At 37.6% G+C, this 20,964-nt stretch overlaps 1 protein-coding gene and 1 long non-coding RNA gene across 3 annotated transcripts in view; one reads left to right on the forward strand and one right to left on the reverse strand.

Annotated features, from left to right (window-relative positions):
- The window catches only part of LOC139954872 (interferon-induced very large GTPase 1-like), a 297,255-nt gene that overhangs the window by 107,100 nt on the left and 169,191 nt on the right, over positions 1–20,964 (reverse strand). The window lies entirely within an intron of this gene.
- LOC139985204 (uncharacterized) lies at positions 5,197–13,409 on the forward strand. 2 transcript variants are annotated; one of them, XR_011799346.1, is made up of 5 exons: positions 5,197–5,937; positions 7,963–8,105; positions 8,890–9,064; positions 11,188–11,348; positions 12,215–13,409. It is a non-coding gene; the product is annotated as an uncharacterized lncRNA (long non-coding RNA). The 2 variants fall into 2 exon arrangements; XR_011799345.1 differs by lacking the exon at positions 5,197–5,937 and adding an exon at positions 7,270–7,395.

Consider the following 20,964-nt stretch of genomic DNA (forward strand, 5'->3'; position numbering starts at 1 on the left):
CAGTCCTAATGAAAAACCCAAGTATGAAAAACCCATTAATATTAAAACAGTTCACGCGGTATTATAGTGTAAAAGCCACGGAAGCCTATAAATATATTTTATTGGGTTGCCAAGTGGTAATTTGGTCTCAAAGTTTCAGAAAACAAAGTAATTATTTTGTGAATTACCGATTTGGTGCGATTTTTGATAAAACGTATGCTGGAATCCTAGAAAGGTGAAAAAATACGCTAGATCTATTGTGTGAAAAGGCTAACGCTGGTAACCTTTATAATAGTACTGTAGTAGACTTGTTTAGTTGTACTGTGTAAAAATATGCACTATGCGGAGTTCTCATCAGTATTACTTGTCAAACACACATGCATGCCTATAGTCTTATTTGTGTTAGGTTAGCCTTTCTGTAGAAGTATTCATTTGTGGTTTACATGGATACATTTTGAAAATGTCGCTTTCACTTGTTTGTAAACAGTAGCACGGTGGGGTATGGGGGCAGGGGCATGGAGATCTGCCCCACATCGATGCTAACCCCAGCTCCCAACGACTTTGCTGATCCTATATAAATAACGGTCGACCTGACCACCCCCCCCCCCACCCAAAAAAATAGCTGCATGCTTGTAAGATAAATTATGGTATATTTTTTCAGCCAGCTTGTGATCATAACATTAAAATCACTTGCTATAAAGAATATCAATATATCCCCACCCCCCCCCCCCCCCGCCTCACCCATACACAAACACATACACATTTCTGCTGCGACAAGTCCATTACAATATAGTCCTAGCCTACGGCGCTCAACCCTCCGATTTTCTACAGCCATAGCTATTTTCACTTAATTAATCGCACTAACATTGACAATACATTTAAAGCCTCCTAATGTGGCAAAATACATCAAACTTCCATGATAATTTTGGAAAACAGTAAAATGCTTGTGTCTAATTGATAGGGTTATTTTAATTTTGTTTGGAATATAATTATACAAATTTACCAATTTACTCTGTGCATTGTGATCAACTCCTAGCTGAATCATGTTACTATATAAAGGAAAATACCTAGTCTCCAACAAAAGAGGGAAAAAACACATTTTAGCAACAAGATGGAATAGAGGGCGTACTTTTTGCGACGTGGAAAACACACATATCTCTGGATCTAAAGGTGTTACAAAATCCTCCTTTACATATGTCATTGTCATTAACACAATTAAAAAGATGGGTAAAATTTAAGGTCATATGTATCAATTTGAGAAAAATATCATGTATACATTTTACAACCAAAATTGTTTATTCGCCGACTCTAGGCATATACTCTCATTTAGGATTTGTTCACATTCAGCACTTCCTATTGATTAAAGTTTTCGGAAATAAGATTGGAATCTGATATGCAGAAGTTATACACAAAATCTATCAAATTTAGGGTTGAGGATCTCGCCACCACCTATAGTTAGTGATGTATTGAATTCGTATAGATTATGCCCGCACGTCATTAGGGTTTAAATTTTGTAATTTTTGTGAAATAATATGTGATACGGAAAAACAGATGTACTTCGGGTTCTTCATCCATCATTACTGTCCTCTTTCATGTAGTACAGGGGGGGGGCACATCACTTACTTATGGAGGCACAATGTGTATTGTTAAATGCCGTCCTGGGGGAGGGGTGATAGGGGAGAGTTCTCCCTTCCACTTTGTGAATTTTGGATCAATTTTAAGGGTCCTCAGATGCAATCTGGTGCTATATTTAGCAACTTGAAGTAATTTTCGGGCTTGCATCTGTCCAGTATTGATGTTTTTAATTTAGGCAAATAAAGATTTTTGTCTGAGTATTTTTTTTAACACTACAACCGCATCTGAAGGGGAAGGGCACCTGGGGGCATGATTTTTTTCAGGCCCCAGCCCCCCCCCCCTTTGGCGACGCCACTGATGGGTACGTCAATGGTACTTAATGGTAACGGGTTTCTTACTATCATAGGAGGCACCCCATACTATAGTCCATCTATCAACACGGGAAAAAGACATTACGATTAACATATATACATAGACAACATATGTACTGCACGCAGCCGCGTACACTACACATATACATATTGGTTAACATGCATGTGTGACAGTAACTTTATTGTGCCCACGCTTAGGCATTGTGCCCACGCTTGAGAAAGTATGACTGAAATATAGTAGTCTTCACAGAAACTGTTTGAAAATTAAGCGATTCAGAAGGCATTAAAACCCAATACAAACGAGTAGACCCTTTAGGAACTGCACTATTTAAGAAGCCTATATATTACAAACTTTCTTGAATCCTCTTTCCGACCCCCCCCCCCCCCCGCGCCTCTTTATTTTTCAAAGGTGTTGCATACGGGGAAGTTTTGGTCTCCAGTTAGGTTCAAACCTTGTTATATGCAACTACAATAGGTTATTTCGAAGGCTTAAAGTTATGATGTATTGGCCCCATATATGCTCCATATTAAAATATGGTCACCTTTGGGTAAAATTCTTAAACCGTTTCATTACCATCTAGGAGGAATTTTACCTCACTGGGAAATTCAGTCATCTAGGTGCCTATGACATACCGATCTTGAGAGACATTTACATATTGGTATACGTTGTCGTATGTATCCGTGTCGGTTTCTTGAAAGTATACGAACTCAGAAGTTCAATGGTAATGCAGGACACTGCGAGTTTCGCCCGTGTATTATTCGACGTGCCGTGTGTATACGTACACTCAGGGACGTCGCTAGAGGGGTGGAGGTGTCTCACACCCCACGCCCAATCTTTGTAAAACTGATGATAGTTGGAAAATTTGAGTGCGACAGTCCGAATTTCCGACTGTCTCACTCTAATTTTTCCGACTTTCGCACTCTAATTTCATATATTCTTAATTGTAATTTGTGAGTGACCTACAATTTTCGGTCAAAATTGACCTTTAATCAGTCATATTTACCACGTTTTCCTTGTCACATTTAGAAATTGTATCTCGCGATCTTTATATTCCACCATACAAAACTTCGTGTGATTTTGAATACTGTAAAAAAAATGACTAATAAAACTACTGTACAACGTATACGACTAAAACGTTCAATGCTTATCTAAGGAAGCTTTAAAGTGCCATCAACATGAGAAAAACTTTGCCCCATAGGGTGAAATTTTTCAGTAAATTGTTTAGATAACAAGATAAAATCTTATAAAAAATAAAAAAAATGTTGGATTGCTTAGTTGCTTTAACTGAGCAATTGAACAATTTTCTACAAAATGTTTAATTGACAACTTATCGTATCTCGTGAATTGGACATTTTGCTGCAAAATGTTCAGTTGTTCACTTCATTCCATCTGAGCAATTGAAAATTTTCTGCAAAATGTTTATTTGACAACATATCTTATCTCGTCAATTGGACACTTTTTGGCAAAATGTTCAATTGTTCACTTCATTCCAATGGAGCAATTGAAAAATTTCTGCAAAATGTTTAATTGATAACTTATCGTATCAGTCGTCAACTCAACATTTTTCTGCAAAATGTTTAAGTGTTCATTTCATTCCAAATGCTCAGTTGAAATGATGTGAACAATTGAAATTGTTTTCATGCAAGTGATAAATAGCCCCCCCCCCCCCCAAGAAAATAATATTAAGCGCGCTAGGAAAAAGCACTGTATTTTGGGGTAATTCACTATGTCGTCGAATATAATTTGTTGAAAGAAAGGTTTTCCCCTTTGTAACATTAACATAGCTTTTGTAGTTAGTAGTCTATGTAGCCTATCAAGCAGATAACTCAACTCAGTTGCTTACCCGCTTAACCAGAGTGATTAATAAGTTTGTGAAGTGAGGGCCAGTGCTACAAATGTACCGCAAAAAATTCGAAACAAAATTGCAGTCGCGAAAGATGGGATGTCTGACTAACACTGACCGTATCGTCACGAGTAGTGCGGGGTGGGGTGGGGGGGGTACAAGGCAGCAGTCGGAATTTTCTGGCTCCAAAACCCATCCAGTTGGAATTTCAGCCACTGCATCCCACCCCCCCCCCCCCCAACTTCAGGCTCAGCTACGTCCCTGCGTACACTCACTTTAAAATTGCAAGGGACAACCTAAATACTATACAACCCTGTTGAATACTAAAAATATCCTAGTGGGAATGTGTGATAGTGAGTAATGATGTAAAATTTGTTGTACACATAGGTTAACGTTTCATTTATCTGTTCTTCAGGAATCACACAATAACAGAAATTCAATGATATTTAATGGTAACGGGTCTAAGACTATAGTCAACTATCCCCATTCCCTCTCTTGTGCTATGTTATTTACATTTTCTATTGTGTACTTTGCAAAGAGGGCAATTATGTAGGTGAACAGGCTCCCGGTTCCGCTTACGTTTTAGTAATCACAAATAGTATATACCGTGATAATTTGATCAGATTCCCCGTTTCTCTCAAAAACTAAAAATGTATTTTAATTGCCTCGAACTTCAAATTCGCTACTGAACGTAAACGTGAAGAAATCGATTGGATCTTTCGTATTAAGTCACCGGCCTCGACAAAGACTTGGGACCCCTTAAGTGCCTTAACAACTATCAGTTCTACAAACATGTTATCCGTTCTTTGCTCATTCATCCGCTTCCTGTATAGTCATGGTTTATTCGGCTTTAATTCCATCAATGCAACTTACACTTATCTAGCGTCAAACTTTCATTGTGTTAGTATATTTTGTACTTTTCATTCGACTGCCAAGTATTGCTAACGAAGGCCCCAAGGGGACCGAAATTCTAATATATTTTCTAAAACTTTACTCCTTATTTGTCAATTATGAGTCATATCTTATTTCTCTGGTTTTCTATAATAATAATAATAATAATAATAATAATAATAATAATAATAATAATAATAATAATAATAATAATAATAATAATAATAATAATAATAATAATAATAATAATAATAATAATAATAATAATAATAATAATAATAATAATAATAATAATAATAATAATAATAATAATAATAATAATATATATATATATATATATATATATATATATATATATATATATATATATATATATATATATATGTATATATAAATATATATTTATGTATATATATATAAATATATATTTATATATATCTGCAGCCTTATTTTCAATGAAATGCATCATATATTTGTTTAATGCAGCTTGTTTGTTATTCCCACCCATCCATACCTATACACGTACATGCATTGCATACATACATACACTCACGCATGCACACACCATGGAGGGAAAACTGTTTTTACCTCCATGGAGGTTAAACTGTTTTTTACCTCCATTTTACCTGTTTTTTTTTACCTGTTTTTGACCTCCATGCATACACATACTGGTAGGTATATAAATGATCCTATTCGCCAAACACACTGTTTTCATTATTTACAACTATAGTTCTAATTAAAGGCTAAGGCCATGGCATGTCGTCAACTTAAAAAACGTTAACCTTCATTTCCTGTGTGAGAGAACGCAACGTGATAGGAATGATTACGTAATATCATCTTTCATCGGCCCTCTCGATGTTGACCGCAAACGTTGAGATGTTCAACCAGACTTTGTTGTCTTTTTTCTACCACAAACATCCGCACTATTATTTGATATCGTAAATTTTCACCGTCGTAGTTGCATACACATACGTATACGTTTGTTAGACCAGGGAGTTGTTCAGACCACCAACGTATTTGTACCCTGACAAGGTTAGACTGCTCATGCACGGATGCACCAAACGCAAAATCGTAGAGCCGAAGTTGCGAGTAAGTTCGAAACGCCTAAATAATAATTTTATAAAATGACGAGACCAAGAAATTGGTGTGTGGCAGAGGAAGACTCAAGATTTTTCTTTTTTTCGGACTTGTCCGGACTCTACTTTTGGAACCAAAGAGCCCTTGTCACCAATTACATGAAGATTCGAAATATACCGCCGATCCCAAACAGCATTAAGGTGAGGAAAATTTTTGGACTTATTTCCGTATAATGAAATATATTTTGTGTTAAGAATAACCAAGTGGAGTTTTTGGTTCTTGCATGTATATGGGCATGCTTTTAAAATAAATTGAAAGTGCATAGCCAATCGCCCCAAATCATAGCACGCTAAAATTGCTAGGCGTTTTCAAAAAGTACTTTCCTGGAAGCATTCACTCTCCATTTGTTCTCAAATATTCTAAATGAACATCCAAAGCCATTCTTACCAAGGAAGTGATACTTCCCATGTTCGTACACTACTTGCAAGTACAACTTTCTCAGACAAATTATTCCATAACCCTCTGAGAATAAAAAGGAGTTTTGACAAATATATGGTACTTATAACTTCTGGAGTTTAAGACATTGATCTCTGGTAATTCTGCTTGGCAAACCTGAAAAGGTCAGTGAAGGATAAAATGTCTAAACCATACCATTCTTGAAAACCCGAATCAAGTCACCGTGTAATTAACCGACCTATAACCTCCATTGTGGTGGGTTAACTGTCAGAATGCACATTATCAGTGTTTTTTATCTTCATACAGAACTGACATCAACAGTGAATACTATTGTTCTCTGACTCGAGTCAAAGGACGCTTGAACCGCAGTGTGCTAATGTAACTGACAAGCGTAACTTATTTGTGATTGCAGGTGTCCAACCGCAGTGTAGACAAGCATTTAACGTTATACCTTGAATTCGAACTTCTTCATGATCTGTCGTCATATTTTGTGTATTACTATTTTTAAGTTGTTCATGCAAACACATAATGGACACCCTATACATTGCTCTAGACTGACTTTCAAGAAAAAACCGTCGGTGTCATGTAGTGTGGCTTGTCTACAACCCAAACTGATTAGAAAAGATATTTCAATCAATTCTGACTTGATTGTGAGTGAAAACATGCTACTTGAAGCAAGTGCAATAACAAGCAACGCTGACAGCCATTTAACAAGTCAACGAGTGACACTCCTGACGGTTTCTACTACTACAATCTGTTTCTGTGATATTTTCCGACGAACAAGAAAACGGCGACCACAGTCGCGTAGTAACATACAAGTGCTACCTCCTTAAGCTTATATTATGTACGTACGTGAATTTGACATAAAACTTGAGGGTCAAAGGTGAAAAAGTGAAGTACACTACATGATGCGAGTTAGTATTAAACGTTAGGCCTACTTCAAGTTGATTCAATGACTAGGATATACCGGCATTTTAAATTTATTATTCTTCTCGACAATTTACGGTACAATTAAAGGCAGGAGCCCAGGAAGTTATTGACCAAGCGATTTTGCCAATTTTTTGACAAGTTCGGTTCGTTGTAATACGCCTCGATTAGAACTTAGAAGAAAAGGGGCCTCTACGGGCTCTAACTTAGGCCCTAGGTAGCGTGCACACTATTTCTAGACTGAAGTCTGTGTAGGCTAGGTCACAACATCAAAGGTGAGTCCTAATTTCGTGCAGCTATTTGATTAATTCGATTGATGCTTAACGTTCCTTAACCTTCAGCTTTCATTTAAAAAAAAAAACGTGTCTTTGTTGTTTGCACCTACAAATCTGTTAAAATTTCGTAGAAAATAACATTGTCACGTCCAACTCCAACTTAGCAAGAGCTAGGCCCTAAGCCTATTTCATCAGTGAAGCCAGGATAGTGTTAACATATCAAAATTGTTAAAACGTGAAGCGCTCCTAAATCCTAATTTCGTTCCTGTTGTCGGCTACTCCAAAATCCTAAAATATTATGGCAACAATATAATTAGTTTTGAATCAATGTAATATAGTAACAAGGAATATTATTGCTTCAGAGACTGACATGCACCAGTGCAGTAAAATGCTTACAGTCTTCAATTTCATGGGGGTGAAAGCCTCATGTGTACCCCTTCTCCCCTCTGGGTCATACATTGGGCCAAGATTGGGGTTGATATATTGGAGTCCAAGGAGTCAAAGGACACTACTGTAGCATATTATCATATTCAGGTGTACTAACTGCTCTTTTCCACTTTAAAACAGACCTTCAACATCAGGAAGTAAAGAGAAAAGAAAGGCTCAGCACAAGTTACCTGTGCTTCACAAAGAGAGGAAGAGTAATAAGGATCAGCCAGTTGTCAGCCTTTTAGAATTCATCAAGAAGGAAGTCAATGCAGCATTCTTAGGTGAGAACCCTTAGAAGCTGTCAGGTACGGTAGCAGTACAATATACTGCCTCAGGAATTGGAATTGTGGTTTTAGAACAGGGGGCCCATACTAGCCAGATTGAGCATGCCACACAATCTAATCTGGCCCACCAAAAAACAAAGGGAAAAAAAACCCCAAACTTTTTGGTTCACCAATTTACTGGACAAAAAAAAAATTGAAGAGAATTTGAATAAGCGTTAATTTTCAACACGAAAAAACATTGATAAAAGTTTGTCATAGATGCTAAAACAATCATCTTCCATTTTCAGCAATCTATTTTTGGCCTTTTGTTAGTCAAAATTTCCTCCTGTGGCTACCATGGTGGGCCCGCATACATGAGTAATATTCAGCAGCCCACAACTAAACAGACAGTAGGCAGCTGTTAAATTAATTTTATATCAGTTTCTGTGCAGTGTCCTTCATACTGAGCCATCTGTATGCCTCCTACTGCATGCCCATTAAGAACTGCCTCAACTGTTGACTTTTCACCAGAAATTTACAACATCAATAGAAGTATCAGTTTTTATATGAGTGTTATCGGGGAGGGGTCAGAACCCCATTAATAATGTGTTCATTAATTGAACATTGCTTCTCAACATACTTTAACAATCATTATAGTCACACTGTACATTTGGTTTGAATAGTATTTTTAGCTTTACAAAGTTTACGGAAAACCTTTTGCATACCTACAGTATGGCATTTCCCTGTCAGTTGATGTTAGCTTTGCAGAAATTTACTTACCATCGTTTTTACTTCTCCACAGGTGTTGCAAATATTGACATAGAAAATCTAGAAGTTGGTTGGAAGTTGAGAGAAGTGAATGTGTAATTTCTCACCAAACTAAAAGAGGCAATGTTAGATTTTAACAACCACAATATCAACCACTGACTGTTATAGCAACAACTTTGGAAAACTTGGAGAATTTTTCAGAACCCACGGTGAGTAATCAGCACTTGATTATAAAGTGATTTTTATAATGGAGTGCTTCATAATTGTTTATCAAAAACCATGCAGCAGTGACTGCTTGTGTGTGCATATGTGAGAGAGAGATGCCTTAGCTCAAATTTTGAAAACTTTGATAATTCAACAAGTGCAATATGCATGAAGTTCATACTTGGTAGAAAGCTACCCCTTAGCAAATTCTCAGCTGCAATTGTTATTTAATTGCCAGTGGTCAACCGTTAAAAACCCTATAAATGACCTTACTGAAGTAAAGGTTAAGTGAAATTAGTATGCTTATCCCTCAATCGAGTGCTTACCACTTGCTGTTACTTAGTACGTCAAAAATTGTTTGAGGTCCACACCACCTAAAAATCTGAAACTTTGTTAACAGGTTATCTCACCATATACAGCTTACATAAAGTTCACACTTTGAACAATTAGAAGAATGTATTCGGTATCTACCACCTTAGTAAATTCTTCACTGTTATTGCTTTGGGAGGGGCCAAAGGTCATATGAGATAACCAATGGTCTAAACCTGAAAACTTTGTGAATGAGCTAACTCAAAGAATAAAGCTACATAGAATGTCAAATTTGTTCCTCTGATTGAATACTTGCCATCTATAATGTTAACTTTTTTTGAGGTCAAATGTCATTTGAGGTCAATTTTAGTTAAATTCTGAAAACATAAGTACAGCTTGCATGAAGTTAATGCTCAGTATGAAGACACTCTTAGTAAATACTCAGCTGATAGTGTGTTGGGAGAAGTCAAGGTCATTTGAGGTCACTAGCAGGGTTTTCGTTAGTAGCCGGGACCCGGGTCAAATGACTCGCTTACTGCACGTGCATTACCCGGCTACTTTGCGACGCTCAGTAAAAAAAAAAAAAATTAAAATTAAAAGAAAAAAAAATGACGAAAAAAATCGAGAGAAATAAATACCCACAACCAGGTCAGGTGTGATTGAAACTGTTACAGCAGTTAACTGTTGGTAAAAACTACAAGAAGTTGAACATTAGTAGTATGGTCGAGGAGATGAGGCCGAGGGGTGGGTGAGAGTAGAGGTAGGCGAAGGGCTTCTCTTGACATAAAAATTGTTGCTCAACAGAGATAAAAGCTGAATAAAAAACAGAAGGTTCTATCACAGACCTAGTTGGGTATTTTTTGGCAGTAAAATCCTACTCACTTTGTAGGTACCGTAGACCTATTATCATTTTGTTATGATGGCACTTCATTTAATGCAGCAAGTGCGTCACACCCTTGCTAAGTTCGGTTCAGTGGCATAGCTACCTCCCTAGGCTCCATGGCCCAAGTGTTAATAAAAAAATTCAGGAGAAAAAAAGAAAAATAGGACAGAAGAAAGGGGTGATTGGGAGGGGGCAATATCATTGACCAAACAACTGTATATTGCACCATTTTGCATCTAGAGACTTTTTAAATTGCAATTTTCCGGCTAAGGGGAGGGAGAGGGTTAGACCCCTCCCCCATGTCCGCATACAGACAGTCCCGCCTACTTTTCAACTTGACCCACCTACTTCATTTCTTAACAAAAACCCTGACTAGTGGTCAACAACTGACAACTTTTCTAGCTGAAGAAGTGAAGTTTTGGTAAATTTCAAATTTGATAGGAATTAAGCATTTGTCTTCTATTTTTTTGGCTGTTTCGGTCAAGGTCACTCGAGGTCAGTTAATTTCAGTCTGAAAAACTTCTTAAACATGGTACCTCACCATGTGGCAATATTAGCCTTAGACAAGAAGAACAACATGAACAGATCTTTTACTTGACATGTGGATTCCTACAGACATCATAATATTAAAAACCTTTGAAAACATGATAACTCAGGGTTGTCCAAACCATTTCTTTGAGTACACATTTAGTTCTCCTTTGCTAATAGTTGCAAGAGATTTTTTTTTCATTTCACTGTGGATCCCATGTACTCAGTAGAACTCTCCCCTCCAATGCCCTACAATAACAATAGGCAAAGGAATCACTAAGCCCTGTGGCTTTCTGTTTGCATGTCAATTACACCTGATCTTTGAGGACAAAAGTCTGACATTACGCTACTTTGACTTAAGTTACTGATATATTCATTTTCACATTTTGTAACAAATTTTTCTTTCAGGCAAATGGATACCATTATGAAGTTATTGGTGGCATCCACAATCTGACAGCCTGTAAGGAGCTGAGGGAGAGAAATCCAGACAATAATGTAAAGATACAAAACTTTGGTTAGCAAACAAGCACATCAAAATAGGGGAAACCAGGCATCAGATGAGCACTGAGGTAAAGGTGACTACTATGAAGGTTGTTTTTATAGAAGAATTTCTGCCGAGCAGTTATTCATCTCATTCCTCCATATTGTATATTCAGGTTGCAATGACCTATGCATTAAGACATTGAAAGTGTGTATGGAAAGTCCTTGTCTACACATAACACATAACTTTGTGTTGTGCACACAGAATCGCTCTCTTACAGTATGTGAATTTTCAAATAATTGTTATCTAATCACTCTCATAGGGAGGATTAGGTACAATATTGTAGTTCCTTTGCCAGTTGGACCATTAACAGTATTACGCAACAGTTGCCATGGTAGTGGTTAGTTTTCCCAATAGGGGTCATTCATTGTGGGGTATTGCATGGTCACCGGAAGTGTTTGGCTGAGGGAGGGGTAAAAGTTGTCTGTGTGGGGTGTCCAATTTTATGTCAAACAGTCCTCTTAAATGGCTGTGTTGATTTTCTTAAAACTTGGTATGAAGGTGTTTTAGGGTTAAAGTCTATGTCTAGCAGACCCCCAGAAACATAGGTCAAATGTCACATCAAATTAAATTCAATGTTTTAATTCAATATTACTCCAAGGGGACACATTACATTCAAATGGAATCTTCACTTGTATAATGGGAACAACATGTAGGCTACTAATACAGGCAGAAATGTGACCTCTGTCATAGTATTACTCAGATTGTAGAGGACAGCAGAGTGATAGCACTGCAATCATATGACAGTATAGTCCTGCTAACTTATCATATCAAAAAACATTTGCAGTCTTTGTTCATTTGTTTTTTTACTATCAATGCAACAGATAAAAAATAAATAAAATGGTTAGACTGTCAGTGTAGAATAAAGTTTTATTTCTCTCTTTTTTTCTGAAGATGACACAGAAATGCTCACACTGAGTCTGTTTGGTCTGGCCATTGCGTTCAAGAGGAAAACCATTGCAAGGAAACTTTGATGGGATGATGGCACAGAACTTAATGTGCCTATTGTTGCTAGGGATGATCCTAGATCACAGAGGATGAAAAAAATGTGTATAGCACTGATTAAAAGAAGCGTATTGATTTTGGTGAAGGTCAAAGGTCATTTGGGGACAACAGGGAGGTTAATTGTCTTGTAGGGTATATGTGTTCATGTTCAGGAAGTGGCAACACTGAAACAGCCACATGGTCTTCTACTCTGAAAATCCTAAAATGCTTGTTTTAAGTGTGTGTGAAATAAAAAAAGGGGGGGGGGGAGGGTTGGGTAAGGTTACAGTGACTTCTCTTATTATTGTATATTTTTGGTATAAAATTATTAGTAGGGGTATCAGTATGCCCATTAGAGCAATCTGAGGGTCTGAATAGTACATCCTTCAGAACTGCATTGTAAGCCACTTATTGTTGTTATTAATGATGTAATTTCTTATTGCTAAATGACACTCCGAGCAGTAGGGGGTGTATCGGTACGGACTTCAGAACTGCATTCTTAGCCACCTAATGGTGTTATTATGTTATTTCAGAACTAATGGTGTAACTTCTTGGTGCTAAATGACACTCCAACCATTAGCGGGGCGTTTTGGTACACCTCTCAGAACTGTTTAGCAAGCCACTAAATTTTGTCACTTCTTGGTGCTAAATGACACTCCAACCAGTAGCGGGGCGTATTGGTACGCCCCTTAGAACTGTATTGCAAGCCACTAAATTTTGTAACTTCTTGGTGCTAAATGACATTCCAACCAATAGTGGGGCGTATTGGTACGCCCCTCAGAACTGTATTGTAAGCCACTAAATGTTGTTACTTCTTGGTGCTAAATGACACTCCAACCAGTAGCGGGGCGTATTGGTACGCCCCTTAGAACTGTATTGTAAGCCACTAAATGTTGGTACTTCTTGGGGCTAAATGACACTCCAACCATTAGCGGGGCGTATTGGTACGCCCCTTAGAACTGTATTGCAAGCCACTAAATTTTGTTACTTCTTGGTGCTAAATGACACTCCAACCAGTAGCAGGGCGTATTGGTACGCCCCTTAATGGTGTTACTTCTTGGTGCTAAATGACACTCCAACCAGTAGCGGGGCGTATTGGTACGCCTCTTAGAACTGTATTGCAAGCCACTAAATTTTGTAACTTCTTGTTGCTAAATGACACTCCAACCAGTAGCGGGGCGTATTGGTACGCCCCTTAGAACTGTATTGTAAGCCACTAAGTGTTGGTACTTCTTGGGGCTAAATGACACTCCAACCATTAGCGGGGCGTATTGGTACGCCCCTTAGAACTGTATTGTAAGCCACTAAATGTTGGTACTTCTTGGTGCTAAATGACACTCCAACCAGTAGCGGGGCGTATTGGTACGCCCCTTAATGGTGTTACTTCTTGGTGCTAAATGACACTCCAACCAGTAGCGGGGCGTATTGGTACGCCTCTTAGAACTGTATTGCAAGCCACTAAATTTTGTAACTTCTTGTTGCTAAATGACACTCCAACCAGTAGTGGGGCGTATTGGTACGCCCCTCAGAACTGTATTGCAAGCTACTAAATGTTGTTACTTCTTGGTGCTAAATGACACTCTCTTGCAGTTGTGGGGTGTATTTGTTTCACTGATTCACTTTTGTACAGGGACAAGAGGTATTTTTCTTCCTTTTAATTCATGTAAGAAATTAACCTACTAAATTTCAGTTTATGGTCATGTAGATAAAATATAGCATGAAATACATAAGTTGGTACAAACAAAGAATAATTTTCTCATTGTGTTATTTTTTGTCTCAAATTTATGTATCTGCAGTATGATTACAATGCATTTGCCTTTTTAACTCACATTTTGAAGGTTTAAAGACAATGACAGTCATAGCGTAGATTTTTCCCTTATATATACTATATTTTTATACCCGAGTGCAAACGTCATTAAAAGCAATATAATTTCTGGTAAATTTATCAATGTTGAACAAAAAGTTTTTTTTTTCTTGGATAAAAGTCAGGTTTAAATAGTTCCTAGAAACCCTAAATGTTTCCTAGCCTCTTTACTATTATTTTTGCAACTGCATGTGTTCACATTTCATCATATACCTTGTCTATTTTATACATTGTAGAAAATGGTGGGGGTTCTTTTAAAATAAAAAAGGACCAATATATCATCCTTTCAGCAGCCGGCTCTCCTTGCCCTCCCTACCTCAACATCTCTCTATCCGACACCCTCCATTTCACCCAAGAAAAACATACTAAAACACTTACATCCGCCCATAACCCATACAAATTCCTTGTCTATTTTATACATTGCAACAAAACGTGGGCGTTCTTTTTAAAATTAATAAGACCAATATAATACCCTTTCAACAGCCGGCTCTCCTTGCCCTATATACCACCTCCCCTCGTCATATCCGACTCCATTCATGCCACTACTGCACTAGAAAGTGACGAATACAAGTCTGTGACAGGAAGAAACTTCAAAATTTAGTTCTAGCAAAGTGACGAATGTGTGATGAATGTGTGACGAATGTCTAAAATTAACTGAAAATGACATGACATAACGACGAATATGTTTACACTAAAATTACTACTTTGTAAGAAATTTTTCGATTAGCAACAAACATGAGAACTCAAAGTTCTATTTGTTATATTTAAAATATTGACAACCTTCGGTACAAAAGATCCTTTTTTAATTACGCTATACTAAAGTCAAAATGTGAAAATCTTTAGAGCGCGTTTTCTCAAAACTCACATTTTGAACATTCGTCACTACGCCAGAACGGGGACGATATGTTCCAAACGATCGGTTATGAAATAATGAAGAACAAACCTATGCTGAACTCATGGTACAGCTATGCTACTTTTTTATTATTATTATAATTGTCATCTGTAATGAGGGTAGTCCTTCTCAGTGCAGCCAGAGGAGTCCTTTGGTGATTCAATGTCCGCGGTATACTAAAATTCATAGCAACAGTTTGCCAAGTTTCGTGGAACTATATTGCCATGGGCCGTAGATACGGCTATAAGGTCGACCTCTATTAATTATGTTCGCGATTGGAGCCTAGTCTGTTTGAGTGTAGCATACGTATTTTTAAAGCCCTATTAGCTTACACACTAAATCTCAAAACTAATGTGGTCTGTAAGTCTAGATAGAAGTTCGAACTAGCTACGCTGCCCATCACTGGATAGCTGACAAGTTGTAGTAGGAACAAACGCATTTGTTGCTATGAGAGCCCGACGTTTACGTCATTTGTAAACAGACCTCCTTACTCAGTAGTAAACAATTTTCGTACGCTGCTCGTGGCAGGCCTAAATGGGTCTAAAATTGTCTCAATTTATCCAATTTGTGCACCACAAGTACTTCCATTCCTGATTTTAAGCATGCTAGCCAGAAGAAAAAAAACAGATCTTGATTGATAACATATAAAAAAAAAGGGTTATCCTGCTGCTTTTGGCACTTTTTACTAAGAACAACTCTCTGATGGATTGATATAGACTCCAACTGGAGTATACCATCTTAAATATATATGTCCTTTAAGGGGCAACAAACTTGGCTCTCTTACAGAAGCCGGTTAGGTTGGAAAGCATTCACTTAGATGCCGTCATTTACATGTGAAGGCATGGAAGGCGAGGGTTTCGATTAATTACAGTCACAATTCCTGGAAGAGAAGTAAAATCTGTTTCCACTTGAATGACCAGTCCGTTCTGAACGTGCATCATTGTTCACAGGTTCAGTAAATGACATAACCAGGACATTACTGCATCATAGCCAATGTAAGAATTAAACGACAAGCAAAATTATTCAGTATCAGTAGGAGTAAAGAGAAAAATGTGTAACAGCGAAGTATTTAAGTATAAGGTATTCTGAAAACAATGTTCATGACTTGCACGGTTTGAAATATCAATTTGTTCTTGAATAAACGAAAAATGAAGACGAATATTGTTAATATAAGCTTCCAATTGTATTTCATAAATTTTGTATTCCATTTTATACTGAATCGTACTAACATGATAAACTTTGAGTTATATCATTTATTCCATAGTTAGGAGATATTAACGTTATTCTAAATGATTCCTTGTGTAATTTTGTTCCTGTCGAATATGTACCAAGAGCAAACGAAGCGTTAATAATATTGCTGCTTTACACCTGAAGGTCGTTGACCAAAAAAAAGAAACATAGGTCACAAAGTATACTTTTACATGATTTGAAATTAAACTTAGCATTGCAATTGACAAGAATATAATGAATACAAAGCAGCTTCAGATTTGAAATATTGCTTGTTTATACCTAAAGGTCTTTAACCAGAATAAAGAACTTACATCACAAAATCGTGGGAACTTAGTCATTTCTGAATTGCCAGGGTCTTGTGCAAATATACGGCTCAGTTTATGATCACATTTTTAAGCAATTCAATGATCATGGTATTTGCCACTGTTGTAAAGTTTGAGCCCTCGATGAGAGCCGTTGGCATTGTTTGTTAGGCCGGATTAAACAGACGGTGAAATGGGCATCCCTGGGCATGATCTACGAAGGGACACGGAACCTTTGTTCGGACTGTACACACTAACCTTAGTAATGTAAGCATATGGAAGCTGTCAAAAGTGAAAGATGACGTAAGCCGTCATGGTAGGGATCGGTTTGTATATGTTAATAATGCAAAGCAAATTGCAGGTTTATTTCGGTCTTTAGTGTGTTACAACTTACCAATGTTATAAAAGGAATGCAATGCATCCAAAAATATCGTACTTGCAATAATACTGACCCAGACATTTTGTGTATAGTGTACAGTGGATACAAAAAAATACTGAATGCATTCAGGGTTCTGCCGCTGCCGGTCGGCGCCGGTCGGGCCCGACCAGCACGCTGAATTACCGACCGCCACAATCTGCCTGAGTGACTTTTCCGACCGGCACTTATTTTCGATAGGAACTCCAAAAAACAGCTTCATAGCCGGAGGGTCGAACGTACAGATACAATCTCTTTGAGACTAGAGGAAATCCAGTTCATAACTGTTCAAAATATCCAACACATCACAGTGTCATACTTAGTAAAAATTACCAGAGTTCCGCATTCCAGACCAATGACTCTTTTCCGTTTCCAACTCCCGATCGTACTTTTGATAGTTTCATTTATATATATTTTTATCGCGCGAGACACAGGCACTATCCAGCTAGCTAGTACACATACGGCCGTTAACCTACGTAGCGGGTGAATTTACATCATATTGCATTGGGCACGAGTGACAAGGGCTGGAAAACCTTGCGAACCGTCCGAACCAGGTTCGCGGGAAATCCGCGATGCTCGCGGGAAATCCAGCACGGCTGGCGAAAAAAAATGGACAAAACAAAACAAAAATAGAAAAAAAAACGGGACGAAAAACTAAAAAAAAAAACACAAAGGACAAATAAGTACATCTATAAAAAAACCAAAAGTAAAATTTCACAAGAAAAGTTTCAGAAACAAAAGGAAAATGTTCAGAGAGCGTGCTCGCAATTTTAGTCACAATACCAACGAGTAATGATGTGTCCCACCAACCCACTTACAATGGCTATTTCGCAAGCTTCAGGGTATACGTGTCACACGGACACCCACGGCCCAGCGCGGGAAGGTTGCTGTAAATCAGCCTCGCGGGGCATGTTTTGAACAATATTGCCATTCCACTTTCTTTTATATTTGTATTGTATGTTGGTTAGTAAACGTTTCTTTCGTATGAATTTGACTTCAGTTCAGTGTTCCCACTAAGGTGCGGGATTCCCTTCAACTGACTCAGTAATCCCGCAAAGAAAACATTTGTCTGCTGGAAATCCCCGCATCGTTTTTTGCATTCGCGATGAGTTTATACTCAATGTACAACTTATTCACTTGACCGTATAGAGCAAAAAAACTGAAAATCAATTGTGTACCAATTGTGTACGGAAAGGTGGTAGGCTACACCTTTCAAATTTTACGAAAGATCGAGCAAAGCACTTTCGAAAAATTCACGCCAAACTTGCATATCGTACTAAATGCAACTCGTACTAATGTCATGTAAACAAGGCTCTAGTGCATCCATTTATGAATAAACCAGAAGACCACATCTGGTGTTAAGCGGGGGGGGGGGGGGAAGAAAGTATTTTCTAGCATTTCCAAAAATACCGAAAAAATAATATCCTACCATAGTTAAGTGTATAGCAAATAGCCTAACCACCTCGGCGGTTATAACGGACCTCACGTAACTAAAAAATCACAACTAATTGTATTTTGCGGAGTTTACGTTTTCTACAAGAACATGGAAACAATATTTAGCATTGAGTTAATCATGCCAAGTGGCCTAAAACATGTGATTACAAGGGTAACTTTCATAAAGATGGCCATAGCAAGGGGCCATGATATCGTGCTATGCGTGTATGGTATGGACTGTGCCTCGTGTTTCATAGGGTGTGCATGCGGAGGAGTCAGTTGGCTTGAGGTGTGTTTTACTTACCTACAGTAAATGTAACGGGGATATTTTACCTACTTTTCTTGAACGTCTAAGATATCATTTCGCATAACTTCACCGATCCTTTACTGACTGACCTAATTAATTCTAGAGTGGAACGAAAATAGTTTACTCCATGAAAAGTTCCCTGGCAACGTGCCAAAAAATGTTAACAAACAGGTGTTAGACAGGGGATGAGCTCACAGTTGTTTGGCAAGGTACCTGGGAAAATTCGCAGCACATGTACCGTGGTAGTTGGGTAGGGTTAAACACTGCAGTAATAAACGCTGTTCGAAGGTTCACTGCATGATATCGCGCAGTTGATCGGAGTTATTCACTGGTTTACTCTTTCAATGGACCGATTTCATAGGCCCGATATTGATTAAATGAGAGAGAATACATAATTCATTATGATTCGTCTTTATTTGGGAGTGGACTCTCACTCACTGTCCATCTAAAATTATCATCTCAGCCTGAATGATTTATTTAATAGGCACCACCGGCTGGTCTGTACTCTGGTGCTCCAGATATTTGTCCTAACTTTTTTCACTAATTATGAAAAATTCCAGACATGAGATCTTATTTCAAAGCTGTCTACACGTGGCTCAGAATACTCGGGAAGGGCCGTTTCCGGCCATCTGGGGGTTTCCAAAACCCAAAATTTTCTTGTACGCTCCGCGCCAACCGATGGTGGCGCTCCGCTTAGATAGTCCTGCCGGCACTCAATCCACCCTGGGCAGAACCCTGTGCATTATTCAGACATGTTTTCATATGTACTATACCTTTCATCTGAAAAAAATATCACTGAAATACGTCACAAGTATCTTCAGAATATGTTGATACTTCAAGTAAGACCATTATCCTAAACTGAATTATAACAAAAGTTAATAATTGAAAGATATTGTAAAATATACCCTGAAACACTTTAATTTTACAAGTTAAGGAGGTTATAATGATGGTTATTTCCTGTAAATAACTGTAAGCTTGTTAAAAAACGCTAAGAATTCATTCCTTTGCTAATGAAGTGTTGCACTTTTCCATGGAGATATGATAGACAGCCCTGTTTACATCCACAGCATGGTTCTTCACTTTACACCTCACGTAACAGAGCAAGATGTAAAGAGGTGATTGAATAGCTACAGGAACGTCTTGAACCATTGTGCTACTGTCTCGAAGACTTCTTTGTTGTACTTCTTGCTCTGAGGCTCTAGTTCAAGTGGGAACATATATATCTGATGCCAGCTGTTGCCTTATTAATATTAACAAGTTCAACTTGATATGCACCTTCTTACCATAGTTAGGCATAAATATAATAATGGTCTATTCGAAAGTAAAATTTATTTTTATAACAAACGAATGCATTTTCTTCGCATTAACATTTCATGTGGATGGAATTGTTGTGTTATTATATTTTCACTGAAGCTTATTGATTCAAACCTAATATGGGGACACATTAGTACCGATATTCGTCAAAGTTGATTGGGTCCTAGCGTATACTTTTGGTGCATCGCCATATTCTATTCTTTTCAGAACCTTCGAACTTCAAGAGTATTCGAACTTGATGAGTATCCTGTCCATCAAAGGTAATGACACCTTCCAGTAAAATGTTTGGCATATCTTATTAAACTTCAAAATGTAAGACCGTTGACCTGAGAACAAGGAAGCTTCGCACGACTTCTGTTCACCGTCATGTTATTAGAATCTAGTTAACAACGCTACAAAGGATCGTGATGAGTGTAATTAATAGTTTTATACATAACGAAACATATTAACAAATGTTCTTCAAAATATGTGTAAATGCCAACAATACAGAATTCTTAGTACAATTGGCTAGAAGTAGTCTATGTGAACAGAAAGGCTTAACAAAAACTTACAGAAATAGTATAGCCAGTTTCCACAAATTAAAGACCAGCAAAATGCTGATGAAGAAATATAATTAATAAATATAATGAATATGTTCGTTGCGCTCTGACTTTGGTTATTGTTCTTGAACTGGAAGTCTTTCAATTATGTTCACAACTATAACTCAATTTTGAGGCTATGCGATGGGCGGTCATTTTATATATTTTTCCCTCTCATATGAAACGTTCTAGATGGACGAAGAGATAAAAGATAGCTCTTCCGAAGATAGATCAGAATCTTCAGGTAACTTCTTTTAAAGCTCGACATTATAACCTTGTAGTTTATTTGTTTCGTGGTTATTTGTTTTGGGTGAGGAATAGGGA

The sequence above is a fragment of the Apostichopus japonicus genome, chromosome 17 (assembly GCF_037975245.1).
Source record: "Apostichopus japonicus isolate 1M-3 chromosome 17, ASM3797524v1, whole genome shotgun sequence".
Lineage (NCBI taxonomy): Eukaryota > Metazoa > Echinodermata > Holothuroidea > Aspidochirotida > Stichopodidae > Apostichopus > Apostichopus japonicus.